Source organism: Rattus norvegicus, chromosome 2 (assembly GCF_036323735.1).
Source record: "Rattus norvegicus strain BN/NHsdMcwi chromosome 2, GRCr8, whole genome shotgun sequence".
Lineage (NCBI taxonomy): Eukaryota > Metazoa > Chordata > Mammalia > Rodentia > Muridae > Rattus > Rattus norvegicus.
The window spans coordinates 23,728,264-23,748,856 of NC_086020.1; positions in this window are offsets into that span (position 1 = coordinate 23,728,264).

Sequence of the window (20,593 nt, forward strand, 5' to 3'; positions counted from 1 at the left end):
GTTGGTTGGTTGGTTGGTTGGTTGGTTGGTTGGTTGAATGGTTGGTTGGTTGAATGGTTGGTTGGTTGAATGGTTGGTTGGTTGGTTGGTTGGTTGGTTGGTTGGTTGGTTGGTTGGTTGGTTAATTGGGTGGTTGGTTGGTTGGCTGGTTGGTTGGTTGAATGGTTGGTTGGCTGGTTGGTTGGTTGGCTGGTTGGTTGGTTGGTTGATTGGCTGGTTGGTTGGTTGGTTGGTTGGTTGGTTGGTTGGTTGGTTGGTTGGCTGGCTGGTTGGTTGGTTGATTGGTTGGTTGGTTAGTTGGTTGGTTGGTTGGTTAGTTGATCAATTGGTTAAGGGAGTGGTATTTGGTTTGGTTTTTTAGTTTTTCTGAGACAAGATTTCTGTGTGTAAGAGCCTTGGTTGTCCTGGAGCTGGCCTTGTAGACCAGGCTGCCTCTTCCTCCAGAGTGCTGGGGTTAAAAGCATACACCACCACATCTGGCCAGCAATCACTGTATTAATTAAAATAGTAATATATTTTAAAGTGTAAGAAAAGCAGAAGACACCTACAGAAATGGGGTAGAATTTGAGCATGACATCCTTCTATCCTAAGCACATTCCCACTTTGCCTCAAAGTTCAATTCCATGGGTAAGGACGTGTCTCCACAGTGAAAGCATCCTCTACCAAAGAGCTAAGAGTAAGTCCTTTCTTCTTTCTGAAGACTGAGGATAGGTCAGTCCACTGGTAAAAGTGATAAGCCCAGAAGAGTCTACTCCATCTGGGCTCACATCTGGGTAGGTTCCTTTCATCTTGTAGGCACATAGTTCCCCAGAAACCCTATCAAAGCAATGGTTGGCCCACATTAAACATGAGCATACTGATACATGGCTGATCAGTAAGGGTGTAGTTTGTAGCATCAGAGAGCTTTTCAATCAAATGTTTGAGGGAAGGGGAGAAGAAAGTCTTTCTTTCGGTTGCTTTCCTGATTGACTTAGCTTGGAAGGAAAAGAAACTGATGAGCAACACAACAATATTCTGCAGAATGGTCAAAATCAAAGATGGTGGTCTTAGAGCAAGTTAGTTCTCAAACTTATGTATTTGATCTATGTCAGGATGAGATTTGTTACAAAAACCAATCACTTGTTGCTCTCTAGAATACTACACAGAGATTGTCACACCAAGTTTATAAAAGTTTGGTTTGGTATTACTTCCATTTTGCAAAAATCGCAAAATGTATCTATGTGGAAAGAAAAATTAGTGGTGTTACTTGAAAAACTGGTAGCATATACCCTTAGGAAAGAATCCATATAATCCGTGTGTGTGTGTGTGTGTGTGTGTGTGTGTGTGTGTGTGTGTGTGTGTGTGTATGTGTGTGTGTTTGTGTGTGCATGCATGTGCACACATGTCCTCTCTCCTCTACTCCCCCTCAGTCTCTCTCCTTTCTTTCTCTCTTTTTCTTTCTCTCCTTTTTCTCTTTTTCTTTCTCATCTCCTCTCTCCTCTCTCTCTTTTCTCTGTCTGTCTCCTCTCTCCCCATCTTCTGTCTCTCTCTGTCTCTGCCTCTCTGTCTTTCTGTCTCCCTCCTCTCTGGATAATCTGTGGTAAACAGTAACTCTGTGGTTGTGCTAATGTGATTAGGAACAAAAGCTGCTGCATTCCTTCTCAGCCTTCCTAACGCTGCTGCGTCCCTTTAGTAAGTTCCTGGTGCTGTGCTGGCCCCCAACTATAAAAGTTTTTCAGTGCCACTTCTAACTACTTTTGCTACTCTTATGAATCATTATGTAAATTTTTAGAGGGTGAGGGTTGCCACAGGGGTCATGACCCACAGGTTGAGAACCAAAGGGCCAGTTAAGCAGGTCTGCTGTGTTCTGTGGGTGACACTGAGAAGACATTGCTGTCACATCGGAGTGACCAGCAAAAGTAAAATGAACAGTCAATGACTCAAGCAGTGTAAAGAATGGAAACTTGCGAGTCAACTGGCCAGAGAGGATGACATCCCCCTAATGAGCTGAATTTTTAAAAGAGGGTCAGAAAAGAAGTAACTTTAACGGAACCTGTTTGCAAATGATAACCAAATGCTCAGGAATGGTGTTCTCAGCAGTGACTCCTTTTACCACCTTTGTGCCCCATGTGGGCGGTCTGACAAACAGCCCCCTGGAGTCTCCTGCCTGAGCCCTTAGGACCTTCCACAGAAATTATTGTTCCTGACATCTCAAAGCCCTTTCAGGCCCTGCCAACCCAGCCCAAGCCAATTGCTAAAGTCTTTATAAATGCATAAAAGAAATAAAGTATTTTGGTAACTCAGTAAATTCAGCAAATTGGTTACTTAACAATTGTTGAGACAGTTTTGGGAAATTGAACCGATTGTGCTAGAAGAATGGGATCATTCCGGGTTCGGGGAAGTCTTCCCACAGGTCTCTTTTGTCACATTACCCTTTGTCTGCCTCCACCAGCAAGTGGAGGAATGTCTTCCCGCACCCTCTGGGAATGGACGAAGAAGTCTTAGCTCTGGAGAGAGAGAATTACTAAAAAGCTTATATCCATAGTGCTCCTTAAACAGATTTTCAGAGAAAATGACTAACTAGAATTACCAACAAGAAGAAAAGGCCATAAATTAAAAAGGTTGTTATCAATGTTGAGAGGGAAGCATGGGTCAGTGGTGATAATCCATTAACCTGGAGGTTTGGCACTGCTCAGACGTCTTTTCGGCATAGAAACCCTCTAGTCTTCAGAAAGATACCCTGTAACTAGCCACTGTTTAGCAGAGCATTCTGTTCTGCCAAACGATACTCTTCCAACACAGTCCAGGACCAAGCTTAGAACGCATGCCCTCCATGTGTGTGTGTGTGTGTGTGTGTGTGTGTGTGTGTGTGTGTGTGTGTGTTGGGGGTGTGTGTGTGTGTGTGTGTTGGGGGTGTGTTATATGGTTGGACTGCACAGAGCAGGGATCCATCATGGGAAGTGGAGCAAGGAAAATATTGTTGGTGATTGAAAAGGGGAGTCCACTTTTGGCCCACTTATAGCCATCTCTTTCCTTTTCGAGGGAAGACAGAAGCAAGCTACATCAAAAAGAAATGTTATTGCAGGAAAACTCTATCTAAAAGGATAAATATCTCATGAAAACACAGAGAAAGCATACAGCTTTCCCAGCACAGCCCCAGCCTGCTACCAGTCAATCCTCTGCATTTAACAGCCAGACATGCATGGCAGCCAAAAGCAATGGTGCTGATGCTGGCAGAAAGGCAGTAGGTAGGTGAGTATCTCCCTATTAGTTCATCCACAGATCCTAAGAGCCAGCCTAGCACTAAGCTGTTAGAGGATCTCATCCTGTATCCTTCATGAAGGGAGGCAATGTACCAGTCTACCCAACATTAGGCCCTGGGGCCTATTGGGGAGAAACTGAACAGTGAATGGTGACTTAGAGGCTGGTCTCATTCAGAGTCAGGCTTTTGTGACCGAAGTTCTAACACCTCCATTCTAGGGTCTATAAAGGACTCATACACTCTCTTGGTCTCCTTAATCAAAGTTATAGAGGAGGTAGTTTTGTAAAATGAACTTGGAAGCTTGAAGCAATGGACGGAAGATTCTTGCATGGCTAGCTCTCTCAGCAGAGCTTGGAGAAAAGCAGTTCATAACAAATATCCTTTAAATTTGGTAGAGTCAGGCCAACTCACGTGATTCTGGACCAGATGCCCATCACAGAGTCTGAATGGATCCTGGTCTATCATCTGCATCTGTAAACACCTCAGAAACCATAAAAATCAATACTCCAAGCGGCTAAGGTTGGATCTTCTGGTAGAAGTCAATTCAGCTGGGGTTATTCATGCTTGATGTATGGCTCTGCATATGAGACACCTGACGTTCCTGACACTGAATGGGTTGGGGACAGCCTGACAGAGGTAGGAGAAAAGACCCTAGGTCCTGTGGTAAGCCACACAAACCTGTGAAACAGTTTGGTCTACTGTCTCCCCAGACCTTAGCATAGCCACTTCCTGGGCTAGCTGAGGCGAGGAAACAGAAATAGTTCATATTTCATCCTTCAGTCCCTAGGCTACAAAAGCCCTCAGTTCACAGCTTCCTCCTGGAACTCACAAAACATAGCAAGCCGAGACAGGCATGAATTGCCACTGTGTAGACCCTGGTGAGGCTACACTGTGCTGTGCTGTGAGAGTTCACACTGTCTCCTTGTTGCATGGACAGACCCAGAATAAAGTGCTTCTGTCCCGATGGAACACTTGGTTTCAAATCAAAGTCACGGAAACTGAAAATGATCTCTTCCTTGGGAACCAAGACTGTGTGTTTGAGGGGAAATTGGGATCTCCACTGGCCTTGCCTCTCTGCACTGGAGGAGAATCTTAAATGTCTTCAGTCAACCATGACAGGGACTTCCACATTGACCGCTAAGCCCCACAAATCCTTGCTATTGATCTAAGAATCCCAGTCACACCCAGGAGTCATGCTGCAGAGTTTACCTTGGAAAGGAGAATCAGTAGCATACTGGGTTCCAGAAGCCCCTCTCTATTCAGCTTGAAACACAAACACAGGTCCAGAAATATCAAAACCAGGGAGATAACACAGAGAGGTGATATAAAACCCAGCCACTCCCCTCCCCAGGAATCACCAAACAACAGGCAGAGTAGGGATGGAGAAATGGGGAGAGAACTATACTCTAACCACCCTTCTCAGCAGAAGGCCAGTTCCTTGTAAGGCCAACAAATCAAACAAATGTGTCAACTGCTCTTTGTTGGTGACCCCTGATGTCTCTAAGTGAAGAAGATAGGGTACAGAGCCCTAGATTTGCATAGGGAGCATCTGCCAGTAGGGCAGCACGGTGACACAAATGTTCTGGGATCACCAAGAAGCCAGGCTACCTGGGTCTAATTCCAGATTCCATCACCTGTTGGTTGGCTCTGGAGCATGTTAACCTTTATGGAATCACATTCCCAATTCCCAAACAAGACAATGGGATTGGACTTACAATAATTAGGAGAATTAAATAACCCAGGGTAGATAAAGTGCTAACATAAATGTCAACTATTAATAGAGGGAAAAAAAAGTGTGTGTGTGTGTGTGTGTGTGTGTGTGTGTGTGTGTGTGTGTGTGTGTCTGTGTGTGTGATGTTTTGGTATTGGGGGGTTTTCTTATTTAGTTTATTTTTCTGTTTTGATTTTTCACTGTTTTGTTTCTCTTGGATTTTTTGTTGTTGTTGTCGTTCTTGTTTTGTTTTTGTTTTGTTTTGTTTTTGGGAGAAGGAAAGAATATAACATTGGTAGGTGGGGAGGTGGGATCTGGGAGGAGTTGGTTGAAGAGAAAACAGTTTTTAAAAAGTCAAATACAAAGTCAAAACCTTGCTGTAACAGACATAAATCTGTTATGTTTTCAAAGTTAGATGGGTAATAGTGGTCCACTTTTTTCTTTTCTTAAAATGAATTCCAAGAAAACCAGAATTTCAAGTGAACCTGAAGCAGCCAGGGCACACAATCACAGGGCCCTGGTTCCAGTGCTAAAAAATCACACAGTCCTTGGTCAAGCATCTTGCCATTATTCTGAGGATACCAATATGGTAATACACATGATCCTTCAGGACCCTGCTTCTGTGCGGGTCAAAAGGACGCCTCTGGTACACCCTGCATCCTTTTCCCAACCCAGAGCAATTCTCATATTACTCTCGTTCCTTCTCTTTTGGGTTGCTCTCTTTTATTCCTGTTTGTCCACAAAGGTCACCCTCAACCCCACCTGTTTCTCTGCAATCCTTTACATAAGCAGTAGGCCAAAAGGAAAGATTTAACTTTCCCCTCAGAGGCAAAGAATCATAGTGTGTGCCAGTCCACCTACTTAATGGGCGAAGTGGGAACATGAAGAAAATTAATTGAGTCGTTAATAGCATAACATAGCATTCAACTATGATATATCCTAATATAAATGTTAAATGTGCTAGCTTAGGGCAGGGTCACCAGCAATCAGGACTTAGAAGCTGCCTAGGGAAACATAATAAAGTTATCATGCACAAATCATTAATGGGAAACTTGGGGTGCTCCTCTCAGGAGTTAGGGGGTTGTCCATGAGGGAATGATTCCTAAGCTGAGCCCTATTTCAGGAGGAAGGATCAGCCTGGAGAAGGATAATACCCTAGCCAGATGCTAGCACCAGAGACAGAGAAGGAAGGTAAGTAGTGGTTGTCCCACTCTCTTTTCTGTTGCTATGACAAAACACCATGACAAAAGTAATTTTGGAGAGGCAGAAATTCTTTGACTGAAAATTCCAGGCTATGGTCTGTTGCCGCAGGGAGTCTGGGCAGGAACTTGAAGCAGTCAGTCCCATCCACAGTCAGGCAGAGAGAGTGTATGTGTGTATGCTCTTGCTTGCCCTCACCCAATCTCCACCCTTAACACAGTTCAAGACCCAAACCCTGGCATTGTGGCCACCTACAGTGGGCAGATCTTCCAACCTCAATTAAAAAGAAAATTCAAGACAGGCTGGGAAAAGGACAGTCCTCCACAGGCCAACATGAGCCAGGCAGTCCTTCACTGAGACTGTCTTCTCAGATGATTCTAGACTGTGTCAAGTTGGCAATTAAAATTAATCCTCACAAGAGTGACAGAAACCAGATGGGCATTTCAAAAATCCAAAGTACCCATCATGGGCAGGCCACAAACAGGCACCTGTACTTTGCAACGTGACCATTAACATTTGGGTCTGGTTTCTGAGGCTAAGAAGTGGAACATGCCAGGTAGGGATGGCGGCAACAGAGAACAAAGGTAAAGATGGGCATTTAAAGAACTGCATTTACAACAGGCAATTGTAGATTTGACAAGCTTAAGAAAACGGAAGAGCTAAATGGTAAAATTATTTCATTTAGATGACACACCACACTCTTGTGGACTGCTCCAACCTTCTCAATGTGTGTCTGTATCAATCATTTTCAACATGAGGATACCCAGTCAAAGATGCCTTATTTATTACTATTAAATATGCACGGGAACACGCACACACACACACACACAGACACACACACACACACCCTGCAACAAGTTTTAGATCATTCTTTTGGTACAGAGCAATATTTTTTCTAGTCTCTTACCTTCCAACATCTTATATTATTTGAAGCTCTGATTATCCTACATTACTAAAGAATTTCCTAACCCACTTGCTGTTCTCCATGTATAACCACTAAGAAGATATAAAGCAGGAAGTATCTAGCTAAATTGAAGAATCTACTATTGTTCTCAGGATTAGAGGAGCCTGACTTTGAGGAGGAAAAAAAAAGACGAGCCCGCCAATGGTTTGATTGACTCCGCCAAAGAGATGTGCAGTGAGGTCATTGTCGCAGAACTAAAAAGGGTAAGGGAAAAGTGAGGAACTGGGTTAAGTCTTGACAGTGAATTGGATGAGGATCTAAGGGGGTCAAGGATGGAGAGTGTTGCTTCTTCAGTGCTCAGTCACATCAGAGCACTGATGAGAATGGGGCATGCAGGTCCAGCTGGCAACAATGGCTTGACTCCATGCATTATTTTTTTGTTGCTGGCACCAAAATTCCGGGAAGAAGCAATGTAAAAAGGTAAAACTTGGGTCTCCTTCCTATAAACGTATTTTTTATTCACCTGATTTAACTGTCATGTCAGAGGCTTACTGCCTCTGTCTACTAACCTAGGCCTAGTCCCAGAAGCTTCTAGCCTCCATATACTCTTATCTGGCCTAGAACGTTTTTCAGCCTGTGAGACTTGCTACTGAACAAGCTCACCCTTTCTTGTTCTTTCAGAACTCTGGCTGACTGATTTAACCTAGCTTCTCTCATTATCTCCTAAATTGCTCTACTCAACCTCAAACTAATTCTAGAAATCTATTCTAGTCTTTCTGGCTCTCTCTTATTCTCAGACTCATTTTGTCTTCACCTGTGTCTAGTTTGCTCTGTCTCTACAACCTGTCTCTCTATCACTGTCCCAGTAAAACTATCTCCTTGCTTTCCTTTACTCTGCTCTCTTAAGTGGTTTCCCTTTCCACTCTCTTCTCCTGAGAGTTGGGCATTTCTTAGTCTGTCAAATATTTCTCTGATTCATCACTTTGTCTGCCACTCAATTAGGCATAACTTTTAAAAATGGATGCTTCCTTCTACAAACTAAATTTACCTTCATTGTTTAAGATCAAAGATGTATACTAAGGACATGTCTTTATCCAGCCAGAGGGATTAAAGGTGTGTGCTAAGGGATTGCCACACAACAACTAGAAATAGCTTTTGTTCAGTAAATAACACAGTCTTGGGGTTCACACTGTGATCAAATACCCTGCAACACCATCCAGCATGGTGGAGAAGGCTCGCAGCCAGAAACTGCTAAAGTCTTGTTCATGTGGCATCAGATAGGGATCAGAGACTGAATGAGACCAGGGCAGTTGGCATCTGCCAGGGCCAGTTTCTAATGCCTCCCCCCTCTCCCAATCTACTAGCCACGACACTTACTTCCTAAAGGTTCCATAACCTTTAAAACAGTGCAAGTTCAGGGTGAAGTGTTTTACAACTGAAACAAAAAGGGACATTTCAGATTACATGCAACAGCTGTGTGATAAGAGTTGGACCTCTATGAGACTCACAGAGGTGGTGATTGATGCAAAAGAAAGAAGAGTTTTATTATTCCAGCATGCTGGGGTCATCCCACTTCAAGAGGGAGACAACCCTGAGCAGACTCTAACAGGGAGTTATGTACCTTTGATAAGAGCAAATTTCAAACAATAAGGGCAGAATTCAAACAATAGTAACTAGGCAGAGTACTATTGGTGGGGCAAAGTGACCTTCACACTGACTTGTGGTCAGTAGACCATCCCTGATTCTCCAAGGGGTCGATTGGGGAGTCACAGATAGATTTGTCTGATAGTTGTCTTGCAATTGTTCCAGAAACTAAGCTGGCTCTACTCTTCCTGGAAGGGAGAGGTCTTAGGGCTAAGAGGTTTGAGGTGGAATTTTCCCACTGGCCTTAGATTGACCCCAACTCTGGCTCTTTCACAGGCATTGTAAATTCAAGATTTCTAAGAGGTAGCCACATGACAGCATTCAGTGGAGAGTTCCATGTTAGAATTTGAAGTTCAAAGGAAATATTAGCATTGACAGTACATTGACAATTAGGGTCATCAATATTTTCATAGGGATTAAAAATTTGAGAGTGGTTACTATACCCTAGAATAAATGCTTTAGTGTGAAGAACATTTGCGAGGGTTTTATTTTGTTTCTGTTTGTATAATATATAGATAGTATTTTCATACATATTAAATTAGTTGCTGTAATCTTACAGAAAACACACACACACACACACACACACACACACACACACACACACACAGATTAGCAGAACATTTCCAGACTTCACAGTGAAGCTGATGTGGGAAGGTACAAGAAGAACATGTTACTCTTTTTCTATATCCTAAATGGTTTTTTTCTAAGTTAACAGCTTTTATTGAACATAAAAGAAATATTGATGGAATAAAAGAATTAAATAATAAAAATCTAAAGACCAACAGCAACAAAAAGATGACCCATTAAACTAATATACATTTGCCTTTCCCATGTAAGGGTAGCTCCATGAGAAATGAATTGCAGTTAGCAGTGAATTTCTGCTCCTGTCCATCTACCCCTGTGCTCAGCAGAGTGCCTGGTACATAATCAGCAGACACTCTAAGAGTCTTGGAGAAAAAAGGAAGCAGTTGTCTACCTTTCTTTATACGTGACTACCACAACCAGAACATCTATGCACTTTGAGGTCAGAATTGGATTTATGTGTGCTTGATAAAAGATAGACCTTCAATCATACAAAGCTTGCTGAAGTCATGAATAAATAATTTGAATTCCTTGGAAATGGGGCCAATGTTTTTGGCAATATATCACAGAATTAGTTCTGTGCCTAAAACTGCAATGTATACTGACAGAATAAAATGGCCTTCTACTATGGGAGTGCAATTACTGCATTGCTAATAAATGTGAGTGTCATGCTTGAGTGAAAGAGGTGAACAGGCCCCTGCTGGGACTGAAGTGAATTTCCTCTCATAAACACATAAATTCCCAAAGGTGTCACATTATATAATTTTTAGCATGATCAAAATGACTTATTCAAATTTATCTCATTTTAATAATTTTTAAATGCCAATGTTCACTAGGTAGTGAATAATATGGTCGTTATATGAATAAATTGCCTCATTTCTAAAAGCAACATTTCCATTTTTTTCATTTAAAATGAGCACATTCCAAATGCAGATACAGGATCTTTTGTATACTTCTTAAGATCAAGTTATAAGAGTGATGTCAAACCTTCTACATTCAAAACTGTTTTGGTTTGGGTTTGGTATTTTAATCTTTTCAGGGTGTAATAGAAAGGGCTTGGTCATATTGGTCATTATTATCATACTGTGGGTGTCTGGGTAGATGCCCATGTCTATGCAGAGGTCAGGGGTCAGCCTTCAAAAGTCATTGCTCAGCTGCTTCCTCCAGCTGAGTCTTAAGGACTGAGCTCACGTCACCAACATGACAGCAAGCATGTTTACATGATGAACCAACCTTTGGCCTATCATCATATTTTTGTAGATAAAGATAAAAAGTACATGTTTGCAATGCTATGTTGCAATGTCTTTCTGTATAAACAGAACACTATGTTTGTGTTACTCTTAACCTGACCTTTGAGAGAGTGGCTAGCTAACATTTAAGTGAAACTAATCAGTAACCTTGCAACACCATATCACTTCATTGTTGCTGTGACTAAAATACCTGAAAGAAACAATTTGAGAGGCCTAATGTATGTGGCTTTAAAACCAGTAGGGCCCTTTATCAATAGTATCATTTCTCTGAGCTGGGACTCCTCAACCCCCCCACACACACACACACACACGTAGTAAAGGAAGCAGAGACTGGACAGACTCTAGAGTGACTAGACTATAAACCTCATGATCTGTTCCCAGAGGCACACTTCTTCCAGTGAAGTGTCACCTCCCAGTGAAGTGCAATGAGCTGTAGTCAAAGTGTTCAAACTCATGAGCTTGTGGAGGACACTTCACATATAACCAACAACATAGTCTAAGCCTCACATTACAAAGAGGAAATATTGCTTCATAAAGAAAAGACCAGAATATCACAGGAAGTGGATGATAGCCCTATACACTGCCTTCATGCAAATTTACCCATCTGCAGATAAAGGTCAGTCTCATTCTGTCTTCAGTAAATGGCCAGCTGTGACATCCATGGAGTTAGATGAGGGCAGTGTAAAGACTACTTCTTAAAAAATGTTAGACCCATGGGGCTGGGGATTTAGCTCAGTGGTAGAGCGCTTGCCTAGGAAGCGCAAGGCCCTGGGTTCGGTCCCCAGCTCCGAAAAAAAGAACCAAAAAAAAAAAAAAATGTTAGACCCGTGGGGTGCCATTAGTATATTTTAGTGTGGAGTCAGGGTTTAGAGGGTAAAGCAACTAAAACAAATATTAAAAGCCAAGGGTGAGACTCAATCTACAACTGACATTTCATGATTGAGTTTGAACCTTTTACAGTTAGCTCTACTCTTTCATAGACGTAGATACTACATTTATTCAGGAAATGTTACGATAGTTGAGCAACAGTAGTATGCCAGGCATTGCTGTAGGCACTAGAGACATGCAGAGAAATGAAAGAGACATATTCTACCTCTAGTTGTCAATCATGCTTAAGAAACAGCATGTGCTCAATACAAACTTTATAGGACTAGATTTACCACATGTTTCCTCAGTAACAAGAAGATCCAGGATGCTTTATGGGCAGAAAAGCGAACGGTATGCCACACTTTTGGGCTAATATCTGCTTATCAGTGAGTGCATACCATGTGTGTTCTTTTGTGACTGGGTTATCTCACTCAGGATGATATTCTCTAGTTCCATCCATTTGCCTATGAATTTTATGAAGTCATTATTTTTGATAGATGAGTAGTACTCCATTGATGAACCATATTTTCTGTATCCATTCCTCTCTTGAAGGACATCTGGGTTGTTTACAGCTTCTATTTATTATAAATAAGGCTGCTATGAACGTAGTGGAGCATGTGTCCTTGTTATATGTTGGAGCATCTTTTGGGTATATGCCCAGGAATGATATAGCTGGGTCCTCAGGTAGTAGAATGTTCCATTTTCTGAGGAACCTCCAGACTGATTTTCAGAGTGGTTGTACCAGCTTGCAATCAAAACAACAATGGAGGAGTATTCCTATTTCTCCACATCTTTGCCCGCATCGACTGTCATCAGAGTTTTTGATCTTAGCCATTCTGACTGGTGTGAGGTAGTATCTCAGGGATGTTTCGATTTGCATTTCCCTGACGGTTAAGGATGTTGAACATTTTTAGGTGCTTCTCATTCATTCGGTATTCCTCAGTTGAGAATTCTTTGTTTAGTCCTGTACCCCATTTTTAATAGGATTATTTGATTCTCTGGAGTCTAACTTCTTTGAGTTCTTTGTATATACTAGATATTAGCCCTCTATCAGATGTAGGATGGATAAAGACTTTTTCCCAATCTATTGACAGTGTCCTTTGCCTTATAGAAACTTTGCAATTTTCTGAAGTCCATTTGTCGGTTCTTGATCTTAGAGCACAGAACGCCATTGATGTTCTGTTCAGAATATTTTCCCAAGTGCACATGTGTTCAAAGCTCTTCTCCACTTTTCTTCTATTAGTTTGAGTGCATCTGGTTTTATGTGGAGGTCCTTGATCCAGTTGGACTTGTGCTTTGTACAGGGCAATAAGAATGGGTCAATTTGCATTCTTCTACATGCTGACCTCCAGTTGAACCAGCACCATTTGTTGAAAATGCTGTCTTTTTTCCCACTGGATAGTTTTGGCTCCTTTGTCAAAGATCAAGTGACCATAGGTGTGTGAGTTCATTTCTGGGTCTTCAATTCTATTCCATTGATCTGCATGCCTGTCTCTATAGCAATACCATGCAGTTTTTATCACTATTGCTTTGTAATACAGCTTGAGGTCAGGGATGGTGATTGTCCCAGAAGTACTTTTATTGTTGAAAATAGTTTTCGCTATCCTGGGTTTTTTGCTTTTCCAAATGAATTTGCAAATTGCTTTTTTTAATTCTATGAAGAATTGAGTTGGAATTTTGGTGAGGATTACATTGAATCTGTAGATTGCTTTTGGCAGAACACACATGGTATGCACTCACTGATAAGTGGATATTAGCCCAAAAGCTTGGAATACATAAGAAAAAATTCACAGATTATATGAAGCTCAAAAAGAAGGAAGACCAAAATGTGGATACTTCATTCCTTCTTAGAAGGGAGAACAAAATACTCACAGAAGGAAATACAGGGACAAAGAGTGGAGCAGGGACTAAAGAAAAGGTCATCCAGAGACTGCCCCACCTGGGAATCCATCCAATATGCAGCCACCAAACCCAGTCACTATTACTGATGCCAAGAAGTGCTTGCTGATAGCCATATACGGGTGTCCCCTAAGAGGCTCTGCCACAGCCCTACAGATGAGGAAGCTTGCAGCTAACCATTGGACTGAACAAGGGAACCCCAATGAAGGAGTTGGAGAAAAGACTGAAGGAACTGAAGGGGTTTGCAACAGAATAGGAAGAACAACAGTATCAACCAAACAGATCCCAGCAGAGCTCCCAGGGACTAAACTACCAACCAATGAGTACCCGTAGAGGGATCCATGACTCCAGCCACATATGTAGCAGAAGATGGCATTGTCCAGCATCAATAGGAGGAAAAGCCCTTGGTCCTGTGAAGACTCTTTTCCCCAGGGTAGGGGAATGCCAGCACATTGAGGTTGGCGTGGGTAGATGGGAGTGAGAACATCCTCATGGAAGCAAGGGGAGAGGGGAGGGATATGGGAGAGGGGGAAAGGGGGATAACATTTGAAATATAAATACATAAAATATCCAAGAAAAATAAAGTATTTCCTCTAGAAAAAAGAAAGAAACAAAGAAAGAAAGCAGGGAAGGAAGAAAGAGAGAGAGAGAGGGAGAAACAAAGAACAAAGAAAAGAAGGAGGGAAGGAAGAGAGAGAGAGAGAGAGAGAGAGAGAGAGAGAGAGAGAGAGAGAGAGGAAAAGAGAAAGGGAAAGTGACCATGGGGACTGGCACATGAAAACAGCTAAGCAAAGCATTTAAATGAATTTCCTGTAGGAGACAACCTTCACTACACAGCCATAGTATCCTAGGGCCAGACCCAACCCTAACCCAGGTAACTAAAACCGTTACTGAAACGAGGGCCAGAGATTGCTAGTTCAGAGACAGGGCACTGGTACACAGAGCAGCTGTGCAGTCTCCTTTATTACGAGACTACTGGAATCTTGGTGATTGTCAGACTTAAGGACTGTCAGTGCAACTGAAAGCAGGGTAACTCCCAGCCTGGGAAGAACCCAGAGAGAAATGGAACTCTCCCTCTCTGGCCATTCATGTCCCTTAATGTGTATACCCAAGTTCCTTTCCGTTAGACCAGGTTTCTTCCTTTCTGCCACCCTAGGCCAGATGAATGGAGAATATTCGGGTGTTTACCCCACACAATGCCCTCAGTGAGTAAAGGTAGATGAAAGAAAACTACATCCTGTCTCCCATGCCAAGTTGGAAAGCTGGTCCCCCAAGGCCCGGATCGGGGCCAGATGTGGAAATTACCCTGTACTGCATTGTACCCTTCCAAAGTTCTGCTGCCCAGAGGTATTTTGAAACAGAGGCAGGTAAATGTGAATTTGCTAAAGAACTTTTCCCAGAGAAGGAGGCAAATGGGTTTAGAGTCAAGGAGAAAATCTGCATTTTCTACTGTTGAGGATTAGGACTGCCTTTGGCAAGGAACTTGGAACTGCTTGGAAAAAGTCAAAAGACTTGTCAGACATCAAAAGCTCAGAACAATGCTTTAGTGATTTAAGTGTAAATGAATCTTTGACACATATGGATTAAATTTCCCTTACAGGGCACACAGTAAAACACTGAAGAAAAATGTTTCTGACAAGTCCCATGCTCAGTTCACCAAATGACTAGAGACTGTGATAGATCATCCGTGAGGTCCAATTGTGAGTCATCCCAGTGGACATGTGCGGCAGGCTCACCATTCTCTGCCAATAGAGAACCTCGGGGCACAATAGACACAGAAGCACGAGCAACAGGGAGTCCTTGCCTGTGCCCTCTTTGTCCTCATTATCTTCCAGTACTTGAAACTGGGGGACTCTGACAATGAATTCTGACCAAACGCAATCGCCTATACAAACTGAGAACTCAATATGGGCCAAATATGAGGTTGAAAAATGACTCAAACATAAGAAAATATCAAATCAATCATCTTTAAGGCTTCGTGATCTTTAAGGCTTCATAAATTATAAGCACCTGACAGGTGTTGTCCTTAATCAAAGAGACTGTGTTCTAGGTTTATGCTTTTCTAAAGGGGTTGATGATTAGTGAAGACAGGAAATAGTTGGCGCTGGCTGTCATGTTTCCCTCATGTCAGACACAACTTGTTATGACGGGCACAAATACTGTGCTCCCTGGAGATATATGAGGCAGTAGTAATACAAGATAGTCCTCCATGCCAGAGGAAACGGGACACACTTCACTGGAAGCACAAGCATCCTTGTCTCTGACACAGCTGGATGTCCTAACATTTCTGCTCAAGAAAGTTCCAGTGACAACACCTTGGAAGTCTACAGAACAGCACCCACATCTAAGGGGAGACGGTAGGCAACAATCTTCTGGCTTGGAATTGTTTCTGAGGACTTCACAGCTCCTCTCAGCTCCCAGGATAGTGCAGAGGATAACAACATGGATAGCTTTGTCCACAAAGTCATCTGAGGCATGCAACCAAGCTGGCCAAGGAAGGGTGTCAATACAGATGTCTGGGCTTAGCAGAAGCCATGACAAGCACACCCATATTTTCAGGGAATTTCTTTTAAATCTCTATCTATGCCACCTTCATCCTGGCATTAATAAGAATGGGAAGAATTACCAGGAATCAAGCATATTTGAAGAACCTACAAGAGTTTTAAATATAATTGTTCTTATCAGATTGGCAAGATTGCGTATTGTGTATTTGAAAAAAATCAAACAATAAGAGATTAATAAGGAGGAAAAAAAGCAACTATGTTGGACTTTGATTCACAAGACCCATGAGTCCTCCTTTTTGATTCCCTGGGTCCCAACAGGGTCTAGTTAATGAAGGAAAAGCTACCATTTTGAAAATTGATAAGGATCACACTAGGACACATCTAAAACTACATTATTGGCCATTTTACCAAAAGCGATCTACAGATTCAATGCAATCCCCATCAAAATACCAATCCAATTCTTCAAAGAGTTAGACAGAACAATTTGCAAATTCATCTGGAATAACAAAAAACCCAGGATAGTTAAACTATCCTCAACAATAAAAGGACTTCAGGGGGAATCACTATCCCTGAACTCAAGCAGTATTACAGAGCAATAGTGATAAAAACTGCATGGTATTGGTACAGAGACAGACAGATAGACCAATGGAATAGAATTGAAGACCCAGAAATGAACCCACACACCTATGGTCACTTGATTTTTGACAAAGGAGCCAAAACCATAAAATGGAAAAAAGATAGCATTTTCAGCAAATGGTGCTGGTTCAACTGGAGGTCAACATGTAGAAGAATGCAGATCGATCCATGCTTATCACCCTGTACAAAGCTCAAGTCCAAGTGGATCAAAGACCTCCACATCAAACCAGATACACTCAAACTAATAGAAGAAAAAGTGGGGAAGAATCTCGAACACATGGGCACTGGAAAAAATTTCCTGAACATAACACCAATGGCTTATGCTCTAAGATCAAGAATCAACAAATGGGATCTCATAAAACTGCAAAGCTTCTGTAAGGCAAAGGACACTGTGGTTAGGACAAAACGGCAACCAACAGATTGGGAAAAGATCTTTACCAATCCTACAACAGATAGAGGCCTTATATCCAAAATATACAAAGAACTCAAGAAGTTAGACCGCAGGGAGACAAATAACCCTATTAAAAAATGGGGTTCAGAGCTAAACAAAGAATTCACAGCTGAGGAATGCCGAATGGCTGAGAAACACCTAAAGAAAGGTTCAACATCTTTAGTCATGAGGGAAATGCAAATCAAAACAACCCTGACATTTCACCTCACACCAGTGAGAATGGCTAAGATCAAAAACTCAGGTGACAGCAGATGCTGGCGAAGATGCGGAGAAAGAGGAACACTCCTCCATTGTTGGTGGGGTTGCAGACTGGTACAACCATTCTGGAAATCAGTCTGGAGGTTCCTCAGAAAATTGGACATTGAACTGCCTGAGGATCCAGCTATACCTCTGTTGGGCATATACCCAAAAGATGCCCCAACATATAAAAAAGACACGTGCTCCACTATGTTCATCGCAGCCTTATTTATAATAGCCAGAAGCTGGAAAGAACCCAGATGCCCTTCAACAGAGGAATGGATACAGAAAATGTGGTACATCTACACAATGGAATATTACTCAGCTATCAAAAACAACGGCTTTATGAAATTCGTAGGCAAATGATTGGAACTGGAAAATATCATCCTGAGTGAGCTAACCCAAACACAGAAAGACATACATGGTATGCACTCACTGATAAGTGGCTATTAGCCCAAATGCTTGAATTACCCTAGATGCCTAGAACAAATGAAACTCAAGACGGATGATCAAAATGTGAATGCTTCACTCCTTCTTTAAAAGGGGAATAAGAATACCCTTTTGAGGGAATAGAGAGGCAAAGATTAAAACAGACACAGAAGGAACACCCATTCAGAGCCTGCCCCACATGTGGCCCATAAATATACAGCCACCCAATTAGACAAGATGGATGAAGCAAAGAAGTGCAGGCCGACAGGAGCCGGATGTAGATCTCTCCTGAGAGACACAGCCAGAATACAGCAAATACAGAGGCGAATGCCAGCAGCAAACCACTGAACTGAGAATAGGACCCCCATTGAAGGAATCAGAGAAAGAACTGGAAGAGCTTGAAGGGGCTCGAGACCCCATATGTACAACAATGCCAAGCAACCAGAGCTTCCTGGGACTAAGCCACTACCCAAAGACTATACATGGACTGACCCTGGGCTCCAACCTCATAAGTAGCAATGAATATCCTAGTAAGAGCACCAGTGGAAGGGGAAGCCCTGGGTCCTGCTAAGACTGAACCCCCAGTGAACGTGATTATTGGGGGGAGGGCGGCAATGGGGGGAGGATGGGGAGGGGAACACCCATAAAGAAGTGGAGGGGGAGGGATTAGGGGGATGTTTGCCCGGAAACCGGGAAAGGGAATAACACTCGAAATGTAAATAAGAAATACTTAAGTTAATAAAAAAAACTACATTATTGATATGCTAATGTATCTTAACTGCATTTGCATAAATTTAAAACTCATAACTATGGGTTGGGCATGTAGTTGAGTGTACAGACATGTGTTTTGCATGTGTACAGACCTCACTTCTACCACCAGCACCACAGTAAAATCTACGGCTTTGGCTATCATGAACTGTGAGTACAGAGAAGAACCTACAGGAAATACCTGGGTCCTAAAGACATCAAGCAAAATCATTCTGGATAAAAACAAAATTAAGTTATACACCTGTGTGAGTCTACAGTATTCTCTAGTAGACAGGATAGTCAGAGAAAGAACAGGCTGACATTGCAAACCTGGATATGTGACTAAACCCACTAACCTTAATCTAAATGTGGTCAAGGATGTGAAGTGCTATTTACAGACTGCTGAGGAATGAGAACACATACAGAAATTGTCATGATAGATACTCTTTAGATTGAAGATCTGTGATATTTCTCTAATTACATGTAAAGCTGTGAAAATATAATGATGAAAGGGGAGAAGCAGGAATCCTCAAGTACTAAACATCATGCTGTCTTGTCATTGACTGAAGCCTGATTTTTATTTTTCCATATCCCAGAAAAAGTTCCTATATTCATCACTAAAACCTAGCAGTCTGCCCTAAGAACTTGCATCACAGTTTGAGTGCATGAAAGAAGACAGAGGAGGGAGAAAGAAGAAGTTGGATAGAGGAAGGGCAGGTGGAAGAATGGGACAAACAATTAGTAACATACTAGGTCTGAAGCATTTGAGAAATTCTAAGACTGGACTGGATGGAGAGCTTCCCAAGTAGACCATAGTCTTGAAATTCAGAAAATGCAAAGTAGATGAAAACGCTGAGTACAGATTAATAAACAGCAAATACGGATGATTCACTGTAGGAAATATGCTTATGGGATGAGCTGGAAGAGTTTGTGGTGGCAGAATGGGTCTGACTATCCCAAATAATTAACTTTGAATTTATTTATCTTACAGTTTCCATACTAAATTTCTAACAACATTTAAACTGCCCACACCATTCCCAAACTCTTTGAGTTCCCATTGCGTCAGTTGGTGAGTTTAATCAGTTCCGAAAGGAAGGAGTAAATGATGGCCAGTGGATCATAAGAACTTCAAAAACTTGGGAACCATTAGTGTAGAGCCTGCTTAGGGCACATTGCAAGCTCCAGGGGGAAAGAAACCCCGTCTGAACTGACATGACCTTTGGGGACAATGGTTAAGATGGAAACTGGATGATGAGGGACGGGTGCCCACTGAGCAGCCTCGTGGTACAGGGAGCAGCACCCACAGCCCATGGTATTTCACACTTTTCCCTAGAACAGGGCTTACCAAACTGTAGTAAAGACACATGGAAAGATTTCTTTCTGGGCATTAACTTAAATCTCTTTTTCAATTCTTATTTTTAGACACCAAGTCCTGTGGTTAGCATTACAGACTTGTTTCTGGAGGGCGGCCATGTTGCCGTTGATTTTTAATGGATGCCAAAGAAGGAAAAATATTCTAACTTGGAAAGCATAATTTAGGCCATAGCAGACAGCACCAGGCAGTCTAAATGCAAACCATGTATGTTAAATAAATGCAGCCATGGCGGAACAATAGGGGAACTGCTCAGAAGAACAAATATAATATTTTCATGACTGTGGAGAGTCATGTAAGAACTATTATTGAGATGACTCTTCTAAGTCCTGGGGAAATTTAGGATGCTTGCCTCAAATTAAGACCCTTGTGTAGCCTCAATTTTTTTTCCTTTGCTAAGTTAAAACAAATCCATGAGAAAGAATAGCTGAAGGAATTGAGGCTTGGGTGTTCAGTCACATGTGCACAAAGATACTGTGAAGTCATAGGAACATAGCAAATGTACACTAGCAAATGCATACTGGATCCAGAGCTGTCATTTACCAAACCTAAACTCGAGCACACACTCATCTGGGCCGCTGTTTCTCAATGATAACAAAATAACGATTCAAGACTCTCTGAAGGCCTTTAAGTGGAGAAGTCAAGCACAGTATCAACGGCAAAATTATAGCAAGTTTCAGGACAATTCTAAATGGGACCTGGTGATGGCAAGTTGGGGAGAGCATGTGTTAGTGGGACAAACGGGACAAAGGTAGAGTGGTTGAATGAAAAGAAGGGAAGAAAAATCTGTAAAACATACTTTGTTCAAAAACAACAATGTTATTCTTATTTTTTAATTAAAAATAATTTTAAAAGAAAATAAAAGCTAATTATAAGTAAAGAACTTATGTCTTTCTGGCTAAAGAAGAAAGACTGAACT